The 7,209-nt window shown below is 34.7% G+C and overlaps 2 long non-coding RNA genes across 2 annotated transcripts; one reads left to right on the forward strand and one right to left on the reverse strand.

The window, feature by feature from the left end:
- Nucleotides 1-234: 234 nt before the first annotated feature.
- LOC105439079 lies at nucleotides 235-1,801 on the reverse strand. The gene is made up of 2 exons (XR_004062672.1): nucleotides 1,670-1,801; nucleotides 235-271 (listed from the first exon to the last, which is right to left on the reverse strand). It is a non-coding gene; the product is annotated as an uncharacterized LOC105439079 (long non-coding RNA).
- Nucleotides 1,802-3,646: 1,845 nt separating this feature from the next.
- Nucleotides 3,647-5,119, forward strand: LOC115921009. Its single transcript, XR_004062673.1, has 2 exons — nucleotides 3,647-3,933; nucleotides 4,369-5,119. It is a non-coding gene; the product is annotated as an uncharacterized LOC115921009 (long non-coding RNA).
- Nucleotides 5,120-7,209: the final 2,090 nt, after the last annotated feature.

Here is a 7,209-nt window from a genome sequence, read left to right on the forward strand (position 1 = left end):
AAAGAGATTATTTAGAAGACAGGTAAAGGTAGAGGAGAAACGAAGGGAGCAAGTACGAGAGAAAAAGAAAGACAAGAGAGAGAGAGAGAGAGAGATTTAATAATTATGTGTGAAAAATAGGACAGAGAAAGAAAATTGAAGAGAAAGGGAGAAGTTGATTTAGTGAAGTGTGTAACACAAATAGTGAGATAAATGAAGACTCAATATTGTGGTCCAGGTTGTTTTGATGTCATACTTTATTCTCGAAAATAAACCCGAGAAAGGATAAACCCTGAAAGAATACAAATAGAAAATAAAGAATCATAAATTGTCGTATTCATAAAGAGTTTCAATAAACAAACAATCAGTAATAAAAGTAGTAAGCTGGTAGCTTGACTCTACTATAATCACATTACAATGTTTTCCTCAACTAAACTCCTATGCAATTAAGTGACAAAATATGGCGTTATGTAAACGTAAAGTAATATAGATTACAGTAAGGAGGAAGAGAAGAGTGAGAGACAAAGAATGCATCAAAGAATATATATATACTAAAACCTAAAGTAACACTTAATATCTATTAAGTTAAAACATAAATGAATTGGTTAAATACGATAATGTTTGTCAACTAAATCCAATTGTGTAACATAATAACAATTGATTATTAACGACAGAGACTCGACTTGAAATACAAGTGAAAAATGAAAGTTAAACCAGATTAAGTTAAACCGAACTAAACTTAAATCAGATTAAATCTCTAGTATGAACAGACCCATGCATTCCTAATGCACAGTACACCCAACTAACAAGTTGCCATAGTGTGAACGGGGTTAAGCCCCTTTGGCCATGTAACTACATTCCTGAGTGACCTATCACCTCTAGTCTAAACATTGACCGAAAGCTACACAGAAGCACATTGTGTGTAGTTTCAACAGAAAATGCAACTGGTCAACAGCAGTTCAGGCTGATGACAGATTTGTTCTTGCTACTCGATAATGTTCCAAGAATATCTATCGCCTAGCAACAAGCCTTAAAAATACCTTTTCCTGATAAACTTAAAGCACAATGATATAAGACAATAATCATTACTGAATATGAATATATACAAATGATCCTATTTCGACAAGCAATATCATTTTGGATATGAATTCTAAATATATGCTTAGCAAATATACCTATCTCTGTTCCTACAGAAATTATCCAACAAATAACATTTCAACAGTTATGCACGGATTGTACAATTACTACTGATAAAAAGGGCAATGTTTCTCTAGTACAACAATAGTGAAACCCTCTTTGTAAAGAAATACAGACAGAAGTTTATGAAGCAGGATTGGATTAAGTAAATCAATGGAACTATATAATTCTCAGATAGAGGAAACATATCAAAGTATCCATGCAAATCATGTTCAATAAAATACTTCTAGACCTTTGTCTCACAAGACAAAGCAAACCAAATACAGCACATGTATAGCGAATGTTAATACAAATATATTCTCATGCAACGAAATATGAAATGCATTTACGCTGTGAACACAGTCAAGTGAATATATCTCAGAGAAAGTACTAAATTACCTTCAATATATTCGGGAAATCAAAGGGATCGCACTCTCGCTCTCTCTCAGATTACACAGTAATAATACACACAAAACATACATTTTGGCAATATATAATAAATATATAAACTTACCCCTATTGGATGGAATTTGTCATGGAAAGTCAAATATCGTACAAGTTCTCTTCTCTATAGCATGGGTGTTGTCTCAAAGGTGGTATGAGATGGAATGAGTGGATTTTACCCTTCCTCATCCAGATGGGCGGTATAGCCTTCACTCTCCCACCCTCTGGAGGTAACCACAACATTCTTTAGAGATAAGATTTACCACGTGTACAAGAGCTCTATTATGCGGGACCCAGAAAGTGACTAATGGGTTTTCTGAGGATCACTGCTCAAAAACTGCACAGTGTTGATTAATAATTAAAAGTAAACAATATTATAACAAACTTATTAAGATCATTATGAATAATATCATAATGAAATTCCAGACTGTCACAAGTGTTTCATAGTTATCTCCACGGTACACTGAGAAAATAAAGTTCGTAAATTATATTACCGATATTAACATTGACAATATACCAAACGAGAGAGACTTTTCAATGACATGTGAAGGTCGGAGCGTATCTCAGTTCATCCCGTGATATGCTGTTGAAATTGGATTTCCCCATTATTGTTCCCTAAATCATTTTGCAGTACAACAATGCCTTAGTGTATGACGGATGAACACGTTTTAACAATGATTGCATATTTTCACATGGATATTCAATAACTGCAATTGTATTCGATCATTGTACGATAACACGTTGCCTCTAAACTAAAAATAGATTGTTTGCCAAAATCTTTGAATGAGAGGGATTAAACATCTAATTAATTGCGGGGCAGTTTTTAGGCCCAACTTTGGCGACTCCTGCTTAAAGTTGAAGTAAAGTGTGATTGTGATAGCCCTTACAAAAAAAAAACCATGGTATACCATGGTACTACCATGGTTGTTATGGTATTACCATAATAACCATGGTACTACCATGGTAGGCATAATTATACCATGGTACTACCATGGTACTACCGTACTTCCATGGTATTACCATGGTACTACCGTACTTCCATGATATTACCATGGTATTACCATACTACCATGGTACTACCATGGTACTACCGTACTTCCATGGTATTACCATGGTATTACCATAATAACCGTGGTACTACCATGGTACGCATGATTCTACCATGGAACTACCATGGTACTACCATGGTACTACCGGACTTCCACGGTACTACCATGGTACTAACCTTGGTACTACCATGGTTAACATGATTCTGTGTTTGGCACTAGTTTGTCATTTGTTTTTGCTCTTTTTCAGTTTCCTTATAACTTATTGATATACCGAATCGTTTGCTCAAGGTAACTTTTGGCATGGTTTAAACACACGAAGTATAACCGAGTGTGTTACAGACCTACTCAAAGTTACCTCGTGCACACAATTCCACCGACCCACAAAATCTGTTTCAAAGAATGGACTTTAAATTTTGAAAACAAAAACAACAACAAATTAGCGGACGCATGAAACCCCAAAAAACAACATAAAAATTAATAACAAAATGAAAATAAAAATATTTCAGAATCATGAAGAAAAATCAAAACAATTATAATAATTATTGTTCAAAAATATTTGAAAAGAATTATAAAAAAAAAAAAAAAAAAAAAAAAAAAACTCATAAGTATCATTAAAAACAAAATTGTTATGAATATAAAAAAATATTCAAACAAAAGTATAAGAATTGTAGAAAGAAAAAAATGTATTTAAAAAAATGATATCGCGTGAATCCAGTACAATTATGTAATTTCATAGTCCTTAAGTTTTCTAAGATTTTAGTTGAAATGAAAAACTGACAATTAAAATATACATCTAGCAATCTGACTTAAGTTTATTATTTTAACAAATTCATTAATGTAGTTAAAACGTCTGCAATTATTATTAGGGGAAAGCAAGAGTTGAAAACTTATTTTCATTTGGCCATTTATCAATGGTGTGTACATTAGAAATTGTGCAACAGCTTGAAATATCATAAAGAAGGTCATACCTACAGGCCCCATATACATATACACACATACACACACACACACACGTACTACACACAGCCAATCCTGTGGAACCGTTGTGCAATATAACCCCGCATATTTTGAATGGCTAGCTATGTGTACTGTGTACGTGTCAAAGGATCGCTGTACAAAGCTTGCATTGGGAATAGTGCACGCACAAGCTACACTATATAGCTACTGTGTGCATTATAAATTCACAATGTAGCTTTGCCTAGACAGGAGCTAGACTGAATCTTGGTGTTTTCTCTGCAAAATAATGCTGAATACTGAGTTTTCCTGCTAATCTACAACAGTATGGGTAAGTTTAAGAATCATCTACCTTATTTACAATATGTACATAGATCTACTCGATGTCTAGATAGTTATTTATGACAGTGTTAACTGGGACTTAAAACACATTCCGACAGGATATTAAGACTGAATATGTATGATCCCATGTACGTAATTTGATGTAGGATCTTGATGGGTTTATGGGGCAGATATCATTCGAAGCAAAATTTGTCCATTTACATACACATTAACTCTGCTGTGATTATAGTATCATTGCTCGCAGGATTTAATGTTTTATTCTTTTTAGAACATACTGCATAAAAACCCAGCATATTAACGAATTACGCTTAATCGATGTCATGTCTGCGTCTGTGACTGTGTGATTTTATGTTGACAGTTGTTGATATTCATTTTTTTAATTTTTTATAGACTCTAATTCAAAATTGTCTTTTTTAAATTACAGATATAGACGCAACATGACAAATGAGTAGTTTCCATATCGACCTCGTTCTTTATCATCATCTTCACCAATATACATCAACGCCACCATCACCATGTCTTTGACGTCGACCTCCGTTTTCGCGTTTGAACTTTGAAGATTGTTGCGAACTCTAATAATGAATTGGATATTGGCATTATCGACGTTTTTTCTGTCTTTGAACACTAGTCTCATCGAACTTTGATTAAAGGTAAGAACCTCCTTTTTACCTTCTTCGATTTGCGTTTCGTCGTTTGCAGGTCTGATCCTGACTCCGATTAATGATGACCTAACCTATCGTTCTGTCTTCAATCACCCTCGACGTCAAACTCTATACCGCGTTTCACCATCGCCGAACACGGACTCCACATCCAATCGACATCGCCGACTCTTGACTGTCGTTCATCATTCATTATGGAACTGTTTCTTCAAATTTCGTCTTTCGACTGAATTCGTGTACGACATCGTCAACGAATCTCGCACCTCCGCTGGAAGGACAGTTTTTTTATAATGTACTATGTAATTTGAATATGAGCGGCAGTCTTCCGCTATAGAAATAGACTTACCACTTTAAAATATTGTTGTGTGCTGAAAATGTTTAGTGTCCTGTATAATGATGTTACAAGCGGCAGTCTTCGCTATAGAAATAGACTTCAGTTTTCGACTGTAAATTGTTTTATATATTTTACGCGAGCTAGATTTTAGCTCGTTTGAATAAATGTTTTTTTAAAGTAAACATATTGTTTCCATTGTTTGATGTTTGATACGTCATATGATCATTCAACAATAATGATCAACATTATTGTGATGTCTTTTGTTAATAGATCGTGTTTGCGAGATAAGCGGCTGAATGGATAATTGAGTTGAAAGTGGACATGCCAGCTCCTGTCATTTTTGCGTCTATTTTGCAGACCACTAGCATGCTATTTCAAAATTAAATTAACAAGGGCTAGCAAATATTATGAGGAATACTGTGTTGAAAGTGCTTTAATTATGTAGTAGATTTGTAAATTATACCATGGTACTGGACCACAATAATACCGTGGTATACCATGGTACTGTACCACGGTAGTATACCACGGTACTGTACCATGGTACTGGAACACAATATATACCGTGGTATACCATGGTACTGTACCACGGTAGTATACCACGGTACTGTACCATGGTACTGGAACAAAATATATACCGTGGTATACCATGGTACTGTACCATGGTATACCACGGTATTATTGTGGTACAGTACCGTGGTACAGTACCGTGGTATACTACCGTGGTACAGTACCATGGTATACCACGGTATTATTGTGGTCCAGTACCGTGGTATACTACCGTGGAACAGTACCATGGTATATACCACGGTATTGTGGTCCAGTACCATGGTACAGTACCGTGGTAGTATACTATACCGTGGTACTACCGTAATAATTGTCATGGTACTACCATGGTAGTACCATGGTTATGTACCGTGGCCAATATACCGTCTACCATGGTACAGTACCATACCATGGCACTACCATGGTACTACCATGGTACTACCATGGTTTTTTTTTGTAAGGGAGGTCAACAAATTACGCCTATCTAATTTGGTCGAGAAATTGCACCAAAGTTTTTAGGCATTACCCATTATACAGTAAAGTGCACTGGCTTCCCAAATGTAAACATTATCAATGCACTATGCTTTTCGAGATAACTAAATTATCATTTTTGAAATGAGTTGGGAATACGTAAATGTAATATCTTATCAATGGAAACTGGAAACATTTGGCACCAGCTGTAGAGCTTCTAAGCCGAGCGATCACGACACCATCATTTTAATAACTGTTGTTCAAGCCTGCATTCAATGCGGAATTACGGATATTAATATGCAATTGCTACAATTGATTAAAAATGAGAATTAAACTCTTCTTCCTAACCATGTATATAAAGGAATATTTGTTTCGATTGTTATTTACATAACGTCTTTATAAAGTAGTTCCTTGCTGAAACAAACAAAATTTTAGCTTGCATCCAGATCATACCAAATTTCTTAAACAATTTCCATAACTCCGAGTAATAACATTTGATATATAGTTGTTAACTGTTTGGTCTCCCCCCCCCCAAACAACAACAACAAACAATTGGAAATTAGTAATACCCCTATATTGTGTTTACATTATCAGGGATAATTTCAATACTTTTCTTCTCTCCTTGCATGATCCAAAATTCTGCTTAAGCACCATACTTTGCAATTTATTATGAAGATCTAAAAGTTAATGTGCATTTTGCATATTCATATTTATGGTAAATATGAAGTCGTAGTGCGCAAAAATTCATCTCAGAAAGAAGAAAAACAATCCTGAATGGATTTTAAGCACAATCAGGAAAGATTGAAAAGACCTTTAATACGAAACGAAATTTTACCAACTCTAAAATTATCATTTTACGACATGTGTTCATCAAAATCGTGAGAAAGCAAAGATCACAAATGCAATTTTTTTTAAACGTCTGTTTTTTTTTTTATTCTGCTTAGCCTGCAAGCAAATAAAAGGATGGTATTCCCCTTAAGACCAGTATATATTTTTTGATAGCTATCATCGAATTTCAGCTTCAACTTCACGGGTAACAGCGTATATCATTATTGTTAACGAAGTTCATTAGGATTGTTTTGTGTGTGATATACCTTAAGGTCGGACTGAATCATCACGGAACTGAAACTTGCAGGTTGTCTTCGTGCAGATTCCTTTAAACATAAATTTGAGTTCAGGTCATGCAATTGCATTGTGAAAGAAAAGGTGTGAAATCGATCAGAAAATGTTGATTATCTGGCATATACGTATTGGTGTG

Source organism: Strongylocentrotus purpuratus, unplaced genomic scaffold (genome assembly GCF_000002235.5).
Source record: "Strongylocentrotus purpuratus isolate Spur 01 unplaced genomic scaffold, Spur_5.0 spur5_scaffold_1, whole genome shotgun sequence".
In the NCBI taxonomy this organism is placed as follows: domain Eukaryota; kingdom Metazoa; phylum Echinodermata; class Echinoidea; order Camarodonta; family Strongylocentrotidae; genus Strongylocentrotus; species Strongylocentrotus purpuratus.